We start from the raw sequence: 18641 nt of genomic DNA on the forward strand, positions 1-18641 counted from the left end.
ACCCTGTGATGTCACAGCCAGCTCTATGATGGCACAGCTACCTTTGTGATGTTATGCAGCCTCGCTCTGATGTCACAGCCTGCCCTGTGATTTCACAGTCAGCTCTGTGATGTCACAACCCACTCTCTATTGTCTCAGCCTTCTCTGTGGCATCACACCGCTGCTCTGTGATGTCACAGAGCCCTTTTCTATGATGGCAGAGTCTTCTCGGTGGCCTCACAGCCCATTCTGTGATGTCACACAGCCAGCCTGTAATGTCACAGCCAACTTTGTGACATCACAACCTCCTCTGTGATGCCACAGCCTGCTCTGTGATGTCACAGCCTGCTCTGTGATGGCAGAACTCACTTAACATGTCACACAGCACCTCTGTGGTCACACAGACCCACTGTGTGATGTCACAACACCTTCAGTGATGGAACACAGCCACCCTATAATGTCACAGCACACTCTTTGACCTCACAGCTTGCTCTGCTCTGTGATGTCATACAGGCATGCTCTGATGTCACAGCCTGCTCTGTGATGTCGCATAATAAACCAGTGATGTCACAGCCAACTATATGATGCCACAACCTGGTCTGTGATGTCACACAATGACAGAATCACAGAATTGCTGGGTTGGAAGAGACCTTTAAGGTCATCAAATCCAACCCATGCCCTAACACCACCTCAGCTAAACCATGGCACCGAGTGCCACATCCAGTCTTTTTTTAAACACATCCCATGATGGTGACTCCACCACCTCCCTGGACAGACAAGTCCTGTAATTTATCACCCTTTCCATAAAAAAAACTTTTTTCCTAATAGCTGACCTAAATTTCCCTTGGTGCAGCTTAAGACTGTGTCCTCTTGTTCAGTCAGTTGCTGTGAGGAGAAAGAGACCGACCCCCACCTGACTGCAACCACCTTTCAGAGAGTGTAGAGAGTGATAAGGTCACCTCCGAGTCTTCTCCAAGCTAAACAACCCCAGCTCCCTCAGTCATTCCTCACAGGACTTGTGTTCCAGACCCCTCACCAGCCTTGTTGTCCTTCTTTGGACACGCTCCAGCCCCTCCATGTCCTTCCCAAACTGGGGAGCCCAGAACTGGACACGGCACTCGAGGTAGGGTGCCAGTACAGGGGAGGAATGCCAAGCACAGCAGTGCCAAGTACAGGGGAAGAATGACCTCTCTGCTCCTGCTGGCCACACCATTCCTGATCCAGGCCAGGAGCCATTGGCCTTCTTGGCCACCAGGGCACACTGCTGGCTCGTGTTCAGCCTGCTGTCGACCAGTGGCCCCAGGTCCCTTTCTGCCTGGGCACTGTCCAGCCACGCCGACCCCAGCCTAGAGCAGTGCAGGGGGTTATTGTGGCCAAAATGCAGGACTGGGCACTTGGATTTATTAAACTTCATCCTATTGGATTCTACCCATCCATCCAACTGTTCCAGGTGTCCCTGCAGAGCCCTCCTGCTTTCCAACAGATGGACACGTGCTCCCAGCTTAGTGTCATCTGCAGATTTACCAATGAAAGCCTCAATGCCCTCATCCATGTGGTCAATAAAAATATTGAACAGAGCTGGCCCAGCACAGAGCCCTGAGGGACAGCACTGGTGACTGTCCCCAGCTGGATGCAGCACCGCTCACCACCACTCTCTGGGCTGGCCATCCAGCCAGTTCTGAACCCAGCACAGAGTGCTCCTGGCCCAGCCGTGGGCTGCAGCTTTTCCAGGAGTGTGCTGTGTGAGACAGTGCCAAAGGCCTTGCTGGAGTCCAAATAGACACATCCACAGCCTGTCCTGCATCCACCAGGAGGGTCACCTGGTCATGAAAGGAGACCAGGTTGGTCAAACACGACCTAGCCCTCCTAAACTCCTGCTGGCTGGGTCTGACACCCTGGCCATCTGTCACGATCTGCTTGTGCGGGGTGTCGTGATGGTTCTTTTCACCAATCCCAAAAGTGCAAAACGGCAAACAGCAAGAGACTATCAGTTAATCACAACACATGCACCTTTATTAAGGGCCAAAACAGTAAATGCGATAGTGGGGATCAGAAAGGAGATAAAAGGATAGAGAGAGAGAGAGAGAGAAAAGAGGGGGATAGGAATAGCTACCAACACAGGCGAGATCCTCACAGTTATAGTCCACAGAGGAAAGAGGGGGGAACATGCTGGACAATGAGAGTCTCTTGTGATTGCTGTGGGGGAACAGGTGAGTCCACTGAAACCACCAAGGCAGGACGAACACAATGAAGAATAAGTCCGTTGGAATTACTGAAGAAGAACAGGTCGTGTCATTAGTGGTTTCCCCTCTCCCTGTGGGAGGGGTCTCAGTCTCAGACCGTGGGAGGAGGGTTTTCCATCTCCGTCCGTCTGTCACAGTGGTCACGGGGCAGATGAGAGGTCTTCAGTGAGAGATCATTAGGGTCACCCTAAAAGTTCATTCAGATTCAGGAGGAGAGTGGGCAAATATGCAGTAGGCCGTTCCTTGGTGGCTTCATGCCAAGTCCTTGCCAATTCCTTGCCAACTCCTTGCCAGGCCTTGTTCGGAACAGCTAACGTAACGGTACAGCAACTGCACCTGCACTGCCGCGCTCTCCAAGCCGGTACTGTAATGGGGGAAGGGGTTTTTGCTTGTGGCAACCGGTAGGCAAATGTGGGGGCTTCAGACGGCCTCTTACACCTTCCCCGAGCTGTATGCAGAGCAATCCACATCAGCCCAGGCTGGGCTGGTCAGTGGCCGGTCAGTTCCATTGACTGGACGCGGCTCTGGACGCTTCCCTTGGAGCGACTCCAGGGAGGGAACGCTGGGACTGTCACCACTGGGGTGCCACAGACAAGGGAACGCTGGGGCTGTCACCCTGGGGTGTCACAGACAGGGGAAAGCTGGGGCTGTCACCGCTGGGGTATCACAGGCAGGGGAACGCTGGGGCTGTCACCGCTGGGGTGTCACAGACAGGGGAACGCTGGGGCTGTCACTGCTGGGGTGTCACAGACAGGGGAACGCTGGGGCTGCCCCGCTCCTGCCCTGTCCCCAGCAGCTCTGCCAGCGCCTCGAGGGGACACAAAGGCTGATCCAAAGGGTGAGAATTGCAGAAGGGGCTGAGCTGGGAGAGAACCATTGGGATCATCAAGTCCAGCCCCCAGCCCTGCACAGACACCCCAACAATCGCAGCCCGTGAAGCCCCGGGAGCGGGATCCAAAGGCTCCTGGAGCTCCAACAGCCTCTGGGCTAAGCCCATTCCTTGGGGAGCCTGGGCAGTGCCTGAGCCCCCTCTGGGGGAAGAAGCTTTTGCTGATCTCCAGCCCAGCCCTGCCCTGGCCCAGCTCCAGCCGTTCCCTTGGGTCCTGTCCCTGCTCACCTGGGCAGAGATCAGAGCTTGCCCACAGAAGCTGTGGCTGCCCCTGGATCCCTGGCAGTGTCCAAGGCCAGGTTGGACAGGGCTTGGAGCAGCCTGGGATAGTGGAAGGGGGCATGGAAGGAGATGAACTTGAAGGTCTTTTCCAAGCCAAGCTCTTCTGTGATTCTGTGATTTTGGGGGAGATGCTGAAGCTCTGTCTCGGCTTTATCTCACCCAGAGTCTGGACCCAGCAGCAGCCATGGGTGGGATCATCTCCTCCTCCCTCTCCCTGTGGCTGGAACTCACCCAATGGCAGCAACTGAATAATGTCCCTCACGGGGCAGTGAGTGCCAGAAAGGAGCGTTGCTCCTCGGGGAAACACAATGTCCTTGGACTTCAGCAGAGCATTGAAATGGGCCCCCTCGAGCACCTCAGCCCCACTGAAATCTCCTCTTAGTGGACTCAGCCCCAGAGATCTCCCAGTGCAGCTGCAGAGGAGTCGCTGTCAGGAGGAGGGACAATTATCAAAAGCTGATGTAGATCAAAACAAGCTCTGGCACCATTCCACATTTCTGTTTGCCACTGGGAAATAAATACAGATGTCCCCATGCCACAATCTCAGTCCCCCCAGGGTTCCTGGGTTTGGTTTTATCCCCTGGTATGGAGACACAGGAGCTCTCCCAGCTGGACAGGGTGTCAGGAATCCCTTCCTGAGCTTGACACCCTTGGAGAGGGTGGACAAGGAGGTTCCTTGCTGAGGGAGACTGTGCGGGTTTTGGAAACAGGCCAGACCTAGAGAAGGCTCCTTCTACAGCTCCTCAGCACCTGGTAATCCCATGTCTTTATTTGTGTGACTGTCTTGTCAGGGCAGGGAGAGGAAGAGAGGAGCCTCCTTGGGCCAGGGAGAGGAGGCAGAGACACCAAAAGCAGGAGTCCCAAAGGGATCTGGGCAGCTCATGATCCAATGGCTGCAGTAGGTGTGCCATTCCTAAATCCAGTTTGGGAGAGTCACGGCCGTGTTACTGTGTAAGCTCTGAGGTATCTGCTGGTGGGAGATGCTCAGGTTCATCCTGTTTGCATCCCCAGTTCCTGCTGAGCCGGTTTTAAACAGCGCCAGGGGATGCTCCTGGCACTGACCCTGGCATGGCTCAGGGTGCTCCCAGGTGCCTCAGGCTGCTGTGACACCGCTGCACACGGGAGGCAAGAGTGGCAGGGGCTGTGCTGAAAGTCAGCTCCATGTGCTGCTGCTGCTGCTGCTGGGTGTCATTTGTCCAGCCCTGCCCCAGAGTCAGGGATCAGACCCAGGCCCTGCTGCTGCTCCCTCGGGATCAGCCCCACTTTGGGTGCTGCTGTCAGGACCAGCAGAAGGGGTGGCTGGCGCAGTGGGTGCCGACAGTGTCCCAAGCCCTGGGGCCGGAGGAGTCCCTGGGCTGGGGCTGGGAGGGAGCTGCTCCAGACCGGAGTGCACAGCTGAGTGCTGTGCTCTGGGGCTGGGGCTCCCCGCACAGGGGACTGGACTGGTGTGCCACAGGAGACAGAGAAGCTGCAGCTTCAGCCTTACTGAGGTGGGTGCGTGGGCTGGGAAGAGTGGAGAGGCTCAAGGGGATTCACAGAGCTCATCCTGCTGCAAGGATGAGGAAAAGGGAGTGGGAACTCAGCAGTGAGGACAGCTGAGGGCTGGAAAGCAGCTCTGAATGACACTAAAATCCCACTGGACCTCTAAGACATTGCTGCTCCTCAGCCAGTGACAGGATGAGTCCCCAAGCCTGGGGCTCGGCCTTCCTCATGGTGAGGGGCACCAAGGAAGGCAACAGTGTGATGGAGACTGCCATGGGCTGGGAACTCACTGGGGGACAAGAGGGAGCAGTTGGGAAGTAAAAGGCAGGTGGGGGAGAGAACAGTTCAGAGAAGGGCTGAGCTACAGCTTGAGCAAGTTGCAAAATATCATTTGGGGTCATCCCAGATTGATTTCATTTCAGAAGCTATTGAACAAGTTTAATTTTTGGGTGGTGTCATGTTTGCCCTTGGAGGTGTACACTCTGCAAACTTGAGCTGTGATGCTGAAATGCTCAAGCAGGTCTGTGCTGCAGGTCACCCCATTTCTTCTTTGGCTGATTGCGGCCCGGTGCTGAGCTCCAGCAGAGCCCTGGCAGAGCCCAGAGCAGCCTCAGCACCCGCAGAGCCTGGCTGCAAGGAGAGAAACCAGAAAGCGCCCGTCAGCTGAAGGCTCCTGTCCCCTTGTCCCAGCCGCCCGCAGTGCCCAGGCCATGCTGGCCGTGCCCAGAGCTGTGCCCAGAGCTGCCCATCCCTGCTGCCTGTGGGAGCAGAGCAGGAGGGCAGGACATGTGCCCAGCCTGCAGCCGGCCACGGCACATCCAGCCCTCAGCAGCTGCCCAGAGCAGGATGCTCCTGTGCTCGCTGCCATCTCCCCAAAGCTCTGATCCCACCATGCAAAGCAGACCGGACCCACCTCACGCCATCCCCCGCTGGAAGAAAAGCTGGTCCCAAACGATGTCCTCATCCTTCTCCCAGGGCACGGCCCATCCACGCCACAGCTGCTCCCAAGCACTTCCCCATCCAGACTGGACCCCACCTGGAACGCTTCCTCTAGAAAAACACACAACAAATTATTGAAAATAGATTACAGACAAAAAGGGGAACAAGAAAAAAGGTCAAAAATCTTATCTCTGTCAGGGGCTAAGGAAGGCCCAACCCCTGCAGGCCAGGGAAAAACCCACCCACAGGTGAGGGAAGCCCAGGCTATCTCCCTTCCCCCTGCACTGCCCTCCAAAATAACGGTGATCCCAAAGCAAACAGGGGCAGTGGAGCAGCCCAAGCCCTTCCTTGCCTGCAAAGCAAAGCAGCCCCTGCACAGGTTCTGGAGTCCCACCTCTGCTCCCACCATGGGGGTTTCTTTGTGTCGGGCTGGCTGCCCCAGCCCCAGCCCGGGGCACGGTGGGTGCTGGGGCTGTTGGCAGGGCCAGGAGCCCACTCCCATTTCATCAGCACCCCAGCCCATCCCCCCAGCCCTGCCAAAAGCAGCCTGGCAGCCGACTGAAGGATCAGCTGCATCCGCCCCAGCAAAGGGGGAACCTTTGGTTCCCGGCCAGGCTGTGCAATGCCCAAATCTGGGAGCATCCCCCTGTGTGTAGACTCACCTTCAAATTCCCTGTGGAGCCTGGCTTTGGAGAAGGTGTCAGAATCAAAGTCCATCATCCTCAGTTGCCGGTGGCCAGGTGGAGGAAGTGGTTGTCATCCTTGATGTCGTCCTCACTGTCCCCAGCAGCAGCAGCCCCACCTGGTACAGCTTCTCCAGGGGCTTCTTCTCCTTCCCTGGGGTGAGCCCAGGCTGTCTGGGTTCTGCCCAGGGCCCCAGCTGTCAGGGAACCAGGACAAGCAAAACCAGCTCAGATGGTGGCCACCAGTGCTGGGCAGAGCAGCTCAGCTCCAGCACAAGGGCTGCGTGTTCCCATCTGATGACCCCTGGGCAGTGACACAGGCAGGACAAAACCAGTCTGGTTGGCTTTGCCACTGATTGCCAGGACATGTGTGGAGCTGTTACCTGCCAGGCCCCTGGATCCAACTGTGCACGTGGAGCTCTCCCATCTTCTAGGGCAGAAGACCACCCTGCACCCATGCATCACGGAAAAGCTCTTCTAAGGATGGCCTGTCCAAGGGCTGCATGGACAAACACCTCTTAATGAGATCCTGGCACTCTGGGGAAACAAACCAGAAATCACCAGTCAGTTGGAGAAGTTGCCCCCCTGTTCCCATGCCCAGGCCATGCTGGGTGTGCCCAGAGCTGGGCCTAAACTTCCCCATGGATTCTGTGTTTGGAGGAGAGCAGGAGAGCAGGACATGTGCCACCTCCTCAGCAGCTGCCAGAGCAAGATGCTCATGAGCTGCTGCTGTCTCCCAGCACTGGTATTGCCCCCGTGGCCAGAGATGAGGACCCACCTTGAGAGAGCCGTCGTGGGAACAAGATCCGCCCCCAGATGATCTCCTGGCCCCTCCTGAATGGGTGCTTCCCCATGACCAGGTGGTACAGCAGGAGGCCCAGGGACCAGATCGTCGCTGCCTCGTCGTGGTAGCATTGGTGGTGGATCCACTCTGGTGGGCTGTAGGACAGGGTTCCTGTGGAACACAGACAGAGTTCATCAGGGGGACGCTGCTGCTCCCAGAGCCTGACCCCAGCACCCCATGGCATGTGGGGGCTGCCCCAGTGGCACACAGGGTGACTGCTGCCCTCTCACCAGCACCTGGGACTTGTGTACAGACTTGGGGCTGGAAAAGAAGCCACTGGTGTTGGAAGAGGGCAGCAGAAATCCTGGGAAGGCCCAACCATGACACACAAAAGCAAAACTCATCCAGTGGTGGAGAAAGCCCGCTCTACTCCCCGCCTGCACGCCCCCCCAAAAATGTTAACCAGTCAAGGCAAACAATGGGAGCAGAGCAGTCCAAGCCCTTCTCGCCTGCACACCAAACCATCCAGGGCACAGGGTCAGACGCCCCTCTCTGCTACCCCCACTGGGGTTTTTGTCAGGCTGGCTGCCTCAGCTCCAGCCTTAGCCCAGGCCACAGTGGGTGCTGAAGGCTGTCGGCAGGGCTGGAGCTGGTCCCCCTCACACCCCCACCCAAATCAGCTTGGCTCCAGCATTAATCCCATCCTGGCTGCAATAGGGGGAGCCCTGGGGCTGCACCCCAGCTGGGCCATGAGATGCCCAGGAGCATCCCCAGGCAGAGCTCACCTGCAAACTGGGTGTAGGCTGTGTCTTGGAGGAAGGCGCCACAGCCAAAGTCAATCAGTTTCAGCTGCCCGGTGGCCAGGTCGAGCAGGATGTTCTCAGGCTTGATGTCCCTGTGCAGGACCCCGCAGCTGGTGCAGTGCCACACGGCCTCCAGCACCTGGCGGAACAGCCCCCGCGCCTCCTCCTCTGGCAGGAACCTCCGCTCCGCAGGGAAACCTGACAGCTCCTGGCACCGCTCCGGACGCTCCAGCACCAGCACGACGCTGTCAGGGAGCTCAAGCCACTCCAGGAGCTGAATGACACCAGTGCAGCCAGAGGACACCTTGTCCAGCAGCACGACCTCCAGGGGTGCGCTGGTGCCGTCGGGCTGCGGGAGGAGCGCGATGCCGTCAGTGGGGCTGAGGCCGTGCCAGGGCTGGGGAACCCCTCAGCCAGCCCGGGATGCTCTGCATGCCCCGCTCAGCCCATGCCCGCTCTCCCTGCAGGGCTCCCGGCGGCTCCCACCCTGCCGGGCCCCGGCTCCTCGCCACCCGGCACGGCCCGGCTTCTGCTGCTGGCCCCGCTCACTCACCAGCTCGCCCCAGTGCCGGACGCGGTTCCGTGGCACCCTTTTGATGGCCACCTGCGAGCAAGGGAGAGCAGTGGGTTGAGCGCACCACCCGCCCCGCCGAGCCCCATCCTCCTCCTCCTCCGCCCCCTCCACCTCCTCCTCCTCCTCCTTCCCCCCCTCCTCCTGCTAATCCTCCTCCTCCTCCACCCCCTTCTCCTGCGCCCGCCGCCGGCCCCGCCGCTCACCGGGGCGCCGTCCGAGAGCCGCGTGGCCGCGAAGACGCTGCCGAAGCCGCCGCTGCCCAGCAGCGAACCCAGCCGGTACCGCTCCTGCAGGGCCTCCTCCTGCGCCTTCCCTGCGGGCGGGACGGGGCTGTCAGCGCTCGGCCCGGGGCCAGGAGCGGCCCCCGAGCGCCCCCCGAGCGCCCCGGGCCGGCCCTCCCCAGGCGTTCTGTCCCTGGAACGGGACAGCGGCGGAGCTCGGGCCGGGGAAGCCGCAGCGGGGGCGGCGGGAGCGGCCGCGCCGCGTGTGTCCTCCGCGGGGCCCGGGAGGAGCCGGGGCCGGGGCCGGGACTGGAGCCCACGTCGGGGCCGGGGCCGGGCTCGGGCCAGGCGGAGCCAGAGGGCGGCGGTGCCGCCCGAGCTCCAGGCACTGATGCCCGCCCAGCAGCGCCACCGCCAGCACGGCCAGAGCCGGGCGGAGACGAGACCCCGGCGGGACGGCCGGGGACGGGGACGGGGCCGGGGCAGACCCGCCCGGGGCTGGGGGCGGGCTGGGGACATGGCCCGGCCGGGAATGGGGAGAGAGAGATTGGGAGAGGAGGGGACAGCGGGAAAGGGAGAGGAGAATCAAGAGGAATGCGACAAAATCACTGCTTTGTCTGCTTTCGCTGCTGCAGCCGCTGCCGCTGCCGCTGCTGCTGCTGCTGCCGCTGCAACTGAAGCTCCGGGGCCGTTTGTCCCCGTGTCCGTTTTTCCGTTGCCCGCTCGCCCCCGCGCCCAGCCCCCCGCTCCCCAGGGGCAGCCCCTGAGCCTGTCCAAACACGGGAACTTTGCCCTGTTAAGCCCAGACTCAGAGTCTGGACTCCTGCACAGGGGAACAGGAATCCCCTTGAGCGCTGCTGTGCATTGTCCCCGCTGAGGATCAAACCCTAGGGGAGCACATTCCCTGAATGCTGAATTTGTACCTGACCCAAGGGCTGCACTTAGTCTCCATCACTGCTTTCTAAGTAAACCAGGGGAAGGCAAAAACTGTGTGTAGCTCATGGTATTTTACAGTGTCTAAAACTTGCCATGTCATGGATCTTAGAGCTGAGATCTATTTGGATTAAGGGGATGGAGAAGCAGTGCAACATGGAAAAGGGGAGCATAAAAATAAACAGAGAAAAACATCTTGGATTGTTTCTTTCCATTTTCATTTCATTTCCTAAAAGCTGTTTCAGTTTTCCCAGAATCTTCTCCACACTCCTGTTTGCTCTTTCCAAGAACCTTTCCTGGAGAACGAGGTGCAGCTTCTGTCACAAGATGTGCCACCAACTGCAGCTTCTCTAGGCTTTCCACACCTTGTGTGCAGCTCAACTCTTGCAGCACAGCAGGACAAATGTTTGAAGAACTTGACAGCTTGTTCTTTCTTTTCCTTGTGGGCTGGGCAGTTGTGCCATTGGTAAGGTTTTCATTGTTACTGTTCTGCCCTAAGAAACCATGACGGGCTACCAGGAATTGTCAGGAAATGCAAGCCTGACTGAATGCAGAGAAAGAATCTGCAGAGCCTGCATCCAGAAATGGAGAGCTGTGTGATAATCATTGCAACATCGCCATGGGCATCTTGAAAGTGATCTAGAAGATGAAAATGCTCTGACAGAGGGTGTTTGTTTCTGAGTTCAGTGTAGAGGATTCCACATCTAGTGCATTGGTTCATAAATCAAGAGCTCAATCAGTTCATGGAAAGCACCAGAACAAGCTGGACCTCTCAGCCTTAAACACTTCAGTTGTTCAGGGACCCAAAAATGTTCCATAGAAAGAGCATTAGAAGGAGAGGAAAGAGACAGAGAGACAGAGAGACAGAAGCTCCACAGAAAGACACACATGTGGCTCCCAGCTCCTGGGGTTCCAGTGTGGGTGAGACACAAGCCCCAGGAGAAGGCAGACTCCATAGCAGGGGCTGACCTTGTGCTCCTTGGTTTTAAGCCCCTGGGCCTTCGTGGGCCTCCCCCCAGCTGGGATTTGTGATTGCTCGGGCGTTCAGAGCCGGGTTAGCGCTGTCCCAGCTGTGGGATGGATTGACAGCTCAACCCAAGGTGTCTCGGGACACTGATCTCATCCAGCCTCTGACAGTGACCATGGTGACACTGGGGAACCTCATGGAACCGTGGGTCAGTGTGACAATGCAGGTCCAAGGACACCATGGTGATATCCAGGTTTGCTCAGCACCAGAGACACCTTTGCCTTGTTTGTCCCCAGCTGTCATCACTGCCTCCAGTGTTCTGCTCTAACTGGAACCCGGGGACACTTTCACATGAGTTGTGTCCCTCAGTGGGACCCATTAAAAGTTAAAGAAAGTCTGGACTTTGAATCTGACTTTGAGTTCTTGAGAAGTTCTTTGAGCACACTCTGAGGTCTGGGTCTGATGCAAAGAGCACCAAAGCCCCAGAGGGTCATTAACGTCCTGGTGCTGTGTCTGTGCTGCTGAGCTGGGCCAGGCTCCTGGCCCAGAGGCAGCTCCTGGCAAGGGCAGCGCTGCAGAGAGACAGCTGTGGCCAGGAGCAGCTCCTGTGCACAGCCCAGCAGGGCTGGGGCACTGCCAGGGCATCGCAGGGACACGAGCAGGGCGCAGACAGAGCTCACAGGGGCTCAGCACTGGCAGGGGCTGTGGGGTGTCCCAGAGGGGGCTGTGTCACAGCAGCGCCTCTGTGGCTGTGTCACGGAGGCACAGAGCAGCTGTGATGTCAGAGAGGGGCTGTGTGACAGCACAGCGTGGGTTGTGTGAGGTCACAGACTGGGCTATGACATCACAGAGCGTGTTGTGTGAGGTCATCAAGCAGCTATGGCATGATAGAGGGGACAGTGTGACATCAGAGAGCAGGCTGTGACATCATGGCATGGCTGTATGACATCATAGAGCGGGCAGTGAGGTCAAAGTGTGTGCTGTGACATCACTGAGTGGCAGTATGACATCACAGGGAGGGTTTTGTGACATCACTGAGGGGCTTGTGACATAGCACAGCAGGGTGTGACATCATAGTGTGAGGCCATAGGGCAGACTCTGCCGTCATGTAGAGAGTGGCTCTGTGACATCAGAGTGTGGGTTGTGACATCACCGAGTTGGCTGTGTGACATCATAGAGCAGGCTATGACGTCATGGAACAGACTGTGATGTCACAGGATGACTTTGCGACGTCATAGTACAGGGTGAATTTCTGACATCACAGAATCTTCTGTAACAGCACAGCTTTGTGACATCACAGAGTGACATCGCAGAGTTGGACCTATGACATCACAAGGGAGCTATGTGGCATCCAAGAGTGGGTTGTGACACCCCAGGGGCTGTGTGACATCACAGGGGCTGTGTGAGGTCAGTGGGGAGGTGACTCTGCCCCAGCCCCCCCTCCCAGTTCCCCCAGAGAAGTCCAACGCTGCTCGTGCACAGCGGGGTCCCCTGTCCCCCCAGGTCCCCCCGCCCCCGGTGCCGCAGCCTCCCCCAGAGGATGTTCCACGAGATCGACCCCCGAGCCTGACACAGGGCCATGGGGGGCGGGACAGGGGACAGGGACCCCCCGGCAGCGTCCCCGTGTCCCCCAGGGCCAGAGCCTGGCCCAGGGCTCCTTCACCCTGTTACCAACGAGGGCTTGAGTGCGCTGAAAAAATCCCCAGCAAGGGAGCAGCAAAAACCAGATTTAATATTGAGCAACAGCACCACAAATTTCCTTGGCAAGCGTCACTCTGCTCCTGACTGGACACTTCAGGCACAAAAAAGGAAACAAAGCAACAACAAAACCAAATAAATTCCAGGCAATTAAATCAGAAATAAACCGAGAACTGGGGCTTTCATTCCTATGGAAAAGAGCTGTCCTTCTTCCTGCAGGTGCCCATGGCCACAGCTGGGATTTCACCTCCAACACTGCCTGTTGTGACAGACTGGAGGAGATTGTGGGCTGGAAACTTTTTGTGTGTGGGGGAGGAAGGGGCAGGTCCAGCCTTGCCCTGCCCTGGAACCCCATGCCACACAGCCCCTGTGGTGTCATACAACCTCCTGTGATGTCACACAGCCCCTCTGATGTCACACAGCCCCTGTGATGTCACACAGCTGCCCTGTAATGTCACACAGCCCACTCGGAGATGTAACAGGCCACCTGTGATTTCATACAGGTGCCCTGTGATGTCACAGCCTGCTCTTTGAGGTCCCAGTGTGCTCTGTGATGTCACAACATCTGCCCTGTGATGTCACAGCCCAGGCTGTGATGTCACAGACACCCTGTGATGTCACAGCCGGCTCTATGATGGCACAGCTACCTTTGTGATGTTATGCAGCCTCGCTGTGATGTCACAGCCTGCCCTGTGATTTCACAGTCAGCTCTGTGATGTCACAACCCACTCTCTATTGTCTCAGCCTTCTCTGTGGCATCACACCGCTGCTCTGTGATGTCACAGAGCCCTTTTCTATGATGGCAGAGTCTTCTCTGTGGCCTCACAGCCCATTCTGTGATGTCACACAGCCAGCCTGTAATGTCACAGCCAACTTTGTGACATCACAACCTCCTCTGTGATGTCACAGCCTGCTCTGTGATGGCAGAACTCACTTAACATGTCACACAGCACCTCTGTGGTCACACAGACCCACTGTGCGATGTCACAACACCTTCAGTGATGGAACACAGCCACACTATAGTGTCACAGCACACTCTTTGTCCTCACAGCTTGCTCTGCTCTGTGATGTCATACAGGCATGCTCTGATGTCACAGCCTGCTCTGTGATGTCGCATAATAAACCAGAGATGTCACAGCCAACTATATGATGCCACAACCTGGTCTGTGATGTCACACAATGACAGAATCACAGAATTGCTGGGTTGGAAGAGACCTTTAAGGTCATCAAGTCCAACCCATGCCCTAACACCACCTCAGCTAAACCATGGCACCGAGTGCCACATCCAGTCTTTTTTTAAACACATCCCATGATGGTGACTCCACCACCTCCCTGGACAGACAAGTCCAGTAATTTATCACCCTTTCCATAAAAAACTTTTTTCCTAATAGCTGACCTAAATTTCCCTTGGTGCAGCTTAAGACTGTGTCCTCTTGTTCAGTCAGTTGCTGTGAGGAGAAAGAGACCGACCCCCACCTGACTGCAACCACCTTTCAGAGAGTGTAGAGAGTGATAAGGTCACCTCTGAGTCTTCTCCAAGCTAAACAACCCCAGCTCCCTCAGGCATTCCTCACAGGACTTGTGTTCCAGACCCCTCACCAGCCTTGTTGTCCTTCTTTGGACACGCTCCAGCCCCTCCATGTCCTTCCCAAATTGGGGAGCCCAGAACGGGACACGGCACTCGAGGTAGGGTGCCAGTACAGGGGAGGAATGCCAAGCACAGCAGTGCCAAGTACAGGGGAAGAATGACCTCTCTGCTCCTGCTGGCCACACCATTCCTGATCCAGGCCAGGAGCCATTGGCCTTCTTGGCCACCAGGGCACACTGCTTGCTCATGTTCAGCCTGCTGTTGACCAGTGGCCCCAGGTCCCTTTCTGCCTGGGCACTGTCCAGCCACGCCGACCCCAGCCTAGAGCAGTGCAGGGGGTTATTGTGGCCAAAATGCAGGACTGGGCACTTGGATTTATCAAACTTCATCCTATTGGATTCTACCCATCCATCCAACTGTTCCAGGTGTCCCTGCAGAGCCCTCCTGCCTTCCAACAGATGGACACGTGCTCCCAGCTTAGTGTCATCTGCAGATTTACCAATGAAAGCCTCAATGCCCTCATCCATGTGGTCAATAAAAATATTGAACAGAGCTGGCCCAGCACAGAGCCCTGAGGGACAGCACTGGTGACTGTCCCCAGCTGGATGCAGCACCGCTCACCACCACTCTCTGGGCCGGCCATCCAGCCAGTTCTGAACCCAGCACAGAGTGCTCCTGGCCCAGCCGTGGGCTGCAGCTTTTCCAGGAGTGTGCTGTGGGAGACAGTGCCAAAGGCCTTGCTGGAGTCCAAATAGACACATCCACAGCCTGTCCTGCATCCACCAGGAGGGTCACCTGGTCATGAAAGGAGACCAGGTTGGTCAAACACGACCTAGCCCTCCTAAACCCCTGCTGGCTGGGTCTGACACCCTGGCCATCTGTCACGATCTGCTTGTGCGGGGTGTTGTGATGGTTCTTTTCACCAATCCCAAAAGTGCAAAATGGCAAACAGCAAGAGACTATCAGTTAATCACAACACATGCACCTTTATTAAGGGCCAAAACTGTAAATGCGATAGTGGGAATCTGAAAGGAGATAAAAGGATAGAGATAGAGAGAAGAGGGGGATGGGAATAGCTACCAACACAGGCGAGATCCTCACAGTTATAGTCCACAGAGGAAAGAGGGGGGAACATGCAGGACAGTGAGAGTCTATTGTGATTGCTGTGGGGGAACAGGTGAGTCCACTGAAACCACCAAGGCAGGACGAACACAAAGAAGAATAAGTCCGTTGGAATTACTGAAGAAGAACAGGTCGTGTCATTAGTGGTTTCCCCTCTCCTTGTGGGAGGGGTCTCAGTCTCAGTCCTTGGGAGGAGGGTTTTCCATCTCCGTCCGTCTGTCACAGCGGTCATGGGGCAGATGAGAGGTCTTCAGTGAGAGATGATTAGGGTCACCCTAAAAGTTCATTCAGATTCAGGAGGAGAGTGGGCAAATATGCAGTAGGCCGTTCCTTGGTGGGTTCATGCCAAGTCCTTGCCAATTCCTTGCCAACTCCTTGCCAGGCCTTGTTCGGAACAGCTAACGTAACGGTACAGCAACTACACCTGCACTGCTGCTCTCTCCAAGCCGGTACTGTAATGGGGGAAGGGGTTTCTGCTTGTGGCAATCGGTAGGCAAATGTGGGGACTTCAGACGGCCTCTTACACCTTCCCCGAGCTGTCTGCAGAGGAATCCACATCAGCCCAGGCTGGGCTGGTCAGTGGCCGGTCAGTTCCATTGACTGGACGCGGCTCTGGACGCTTCCCTTGGAGCGACTCCCGGGAGGGAACGCTGGGGCTGTCACCACTGGGGTGCCACAGACAGGGGAACGCTGGGGCTTTCACCACTGGAGTGCCACTGACAGGGGAACACTGGGGCTGTAACTCTGGGGTATCACAGGCAGGGGAACGCTGGGGCTGTCACTGCTGGGGTGTCACAGACAGGGGAACTCTGGGGCTGCCCCGCTCCTGCCCTGTCCCCAGCAGCTCTGCCAGCGCCTCGAGGGGACACAAAGGCTGATCCAAAGGGTGAGAATTGCAGAAGGGGCTGAGCTGGGAGAGAACCATTGGGATCATCAAGTCCAGCCCCCAGCCCTGCACAGACACCCCAACAATCGCAGCCCGTGAAGCCCCGGGAGCGGGATCCAAAGGCTCCTGGAGCTCCAACAGCCTCTGGGCTAAGCCCATTCCTTGGGGAGCCTGGGCAGTGCCTGAGCCCCCTCTGGGGGAAGAAGCTTTTGCTGATCTCCAGCCCAGCCCTGCCCTGGCCCAGCTCCAGCCGTTCCCTTGGGTCCTGTCCCTGCTCACCTGGGCAGAGATCAGAGCTTGCCCACAGAAGCTGTGGCTGCCCCTGGATCCCTGGCAGTGTCCAAGGCCAGGTTGGACAGGGCTTGGAGCAGCCTGGGATAGTGGAAGGGGGCATGGAAGGAGATGAACTTGAAGGTCTTTTCCAAGCCAAGCTCTTCTGTGATTCTGTGATTTTGGGGGAGATGCTGAAGCTCTGTCTCGGCTTTATCTCACCCAGAGTCTGGACCCAGCAGCAGCCATGGGTGGGATCATCTCCTCCTCCCTCTCCCTGTGGCTGGAACTCACCCAATGGCAGCAACTGAATAATGTCCCTCACGGGGCAGTGAGTGCCAGAAAGGAGCGTTGCTCCTCGGGGAAACACAATGTCCTTGGACTTCAGCAGAGCGTTGAAATGGGCCCCCTCGAGCACCTCAGCCCCACTGAAATCTCCTCTTAGTGGACTCAGCCCCAGAGATCTCCCAGTGCAGCTGCAGAGGAGTCGCTGTCAGGAGGAGGGACAATTATCAAAAGCTGATGTAGATCAAAACAAGCTCTGGCACCATTCCACATTTTTGTTTGCCACTGGGAAATAAATACAGATGTCCCCATGCCACAGTCTCAGTCCCCCCAGGGTTCCTGGGTTTGGTTTTATCCCCTGGTATGGAGACACAGGAGCTCTCCCAGCTGGACAGGGTGTCAGGAATCCCTTCCTGAGCTTGACACCCTTGGAGAGGGTGGACAAGGAGGTTCCTTGCTGAGGGAGACTGTGCGGGTTTTGGAAACAGGCCAGACCTAGAGAAGGCTCCTTCTACAGCTCCTCAGCACCTGGTAATCCCATGTCTTTATTTGTGTGACTGTCTTGTCAGGGCAGGGAGAGGAAGAGAGGAGCCTCCTTGGGCCAGGGAGAGGAGGCAGAGACACCAAAAGCAGGAGTCCCAAAGGGATCTGGGCAGCTCATGATCCAATGGCTGCAGTAGGTGTGCCATTCCTAAATCCAGTTTGGGAGAGTCACGGCCGTGTTACTGTGTAAGCTCTGAGGTATCTGCTGGTGGGAGATGCTCAGGTTCATCCTGTTTGCATCCCCAGTTCCTGCTGAGCCGGTTTTAAACAGCGCCAGGGGATGCTCCTGGCACTGACCCTGGCATGGCTCAGGGTGCTCCCAGGTGCCTCAGGCTGCTGTGACACCGCTGCACACGGGAGGCAAGAGTGGCAGGGGCTGTGCTGAAAGTCAGCTCCATGTGCTGCTGCTGCTGCTGCTGGGTGTCATTTGTCCAGCCCTGCCCCAGAGTCAGGGATCAGACCCAGGCCCTGCTGCTGCTCCCTCGGGATCAGCCCCACTTTGGGTGCTGCTGTCAGGACCAGCAGAAGGGGTGGCTGGCGCAGTGGGTGCCGACAGTGTCCCAAGCCCTGGGGCCGGAGGAGTCCCTGGGCTGGGGCTGGGAGGGAGCTGCTCCAGACCGGAGTGCACAGCTGAGTGCTGTGCTCTGGGGCTGGGGCTCCCCGCACAGGGGACTGGACTGGTGTGCCACAGGAGACAGAGAAGCTGCAGCTTCAGCCTTACTGAGGTGGGTGCGTGGGCTGGGAAGAGTGGAGAGGCTCAAGGGGATTCACAGAGCTCATCCTGCTGCAAGGATGAGGAAAAGGGAGTGGGAACTCAGCAGTGAGGACAGCTGAGGGCTGGAAAGCAGCTCTGAATGACACTAAAATCCCACTGGACCTCTAAGACATTGCTGCTCCTCAGCCAGTGACAGGATGAGTCCCCAAGCCTGGGGCTCGGCCTTCCTCATGGTGAGGGGCACCAAGGAAGGCAACAGTGTGATGGAGACTGCCATGGGCTGGGAACTCACTGGGGGACAAGAGGGAGCAGTTGGGAAGTAAAAGGCAGGTGGGGGAGAGAACAGTTCAGAGAAGGGCTGAGCTACAGCTTGAGCAAGTTGCAAAATATCATTTGGGGTCATCCCAGATTGATTTCATTTCAGAAGCTATTGAACAAGTTTAATTTTTGGGTGGTGTCATGTTTGCCCTTGGAGGTGTACACTCTGCAAACTTGAGCTGTGATGCTGAAATGCTCAAGCAGGTCTGTGCTGCAGGTCACCCCATTTCTTCTTTGGCTGATTGCGGCCCGGTGCTGAGCTCCAGCAGAGCCCTGGCAGAGCCCAGAGCAGCCTCAGCACCCGCAGAGCCTGGCTGCAAGGAGAGAAACCAGAAAGCGCCCGTCAGCTGAAGGCTCCTGTCCCCTTGTCCCAGCCGCCCGCAGTGCCCAGGCCATGCTGGCCGTGCCCAGAGCTGTGCCCAGAGCTGCCCATCCCT

Source organism: Anomalospiza imberbis, unplaced genomic scaffold (genome assembly GCF_031753505.1).
Source record: "Anomalospiza imberbis isolate Cuckoo-Finch-1a 21T00152 unplaced genomic scaffold, ASM3175350v1 scaffold_74, whole genome shotgun sequence".
Classification (NCBI taxonomy): Eukaryota; Metazoa; Chordata; class Aves; order Passeriformes; family Viduidae; genus Anomalospiza; species Anomalospiza imberbis.